This window comes from Phytophthora parasitica (genome assembly GCF_000247585.1).
Source record: "Phytophthora parasitica INRA-310 unplaced genomic scaffold supercont2.83, whole genome shotgun sequence".
Classification (NCBI taxonomy): domain Eukaryota; phylum Oomycota; class Peronosporomycetes; order Peronosporales; family Peronosporaceae; genus Phytophthora; species Phytophthora nicotianae.
This window is the reverse complement of record NW_008649069.1, coordinates 6,182-6,742: the sequence shown is the minus strand read 5'-3', so window position 1 is coordinate 6,742 and position 561 is coordinate 6,182.

The following is a 561-nucleotide window of genomic DNA, read 5'->3' as shown; positions in this document are numbered from 1 at the left end:
AATCGGTCTGCATATTTCCATGCATTTCGAGCTTCTTTGTAGCTCATTTGTTCTGCTTCTCCTCGAAGAACTTTCTTCAGGTTCGCCCACTTCTGTTCTTCGTCTTGCGCCTTGACTATTCGTCGGCGTTGTTCTCGTTGTATTATTATTGGGGAATCGAGCACGTTTATCTTTGGTTTGTCGTCTAGTCATTACTGCCATAGTTCCACTGGTGTTCAATTTTCTCGAATTGTCGTCACTCACAAATTTTTCGAAAGTCTTGCGTGGAGAATGTACGTTGCTGGTCAGCACATGTACGCAGCGCTCTTCCTGACGTGGTCCAACTTCTGCTGAGTCTTCATTTAGTTCGTACATCACTTCTTGAATGTGGTTCAACGTCACTAACTCCGATTTTCGCGTTTCGGCTAATATGACTCGACTAACTTTCGACTCCAGAGCCTCAGTGGCTAGCGAATCAGCGGCGGCGTTATATTCTCGCACAACGTGAAGGTATTTAGCTGATCGTAGCTTCACCGTGAGTTCTTTGTGAGTATTCAGCAGTGCTATCAGGGACTCCTTCCG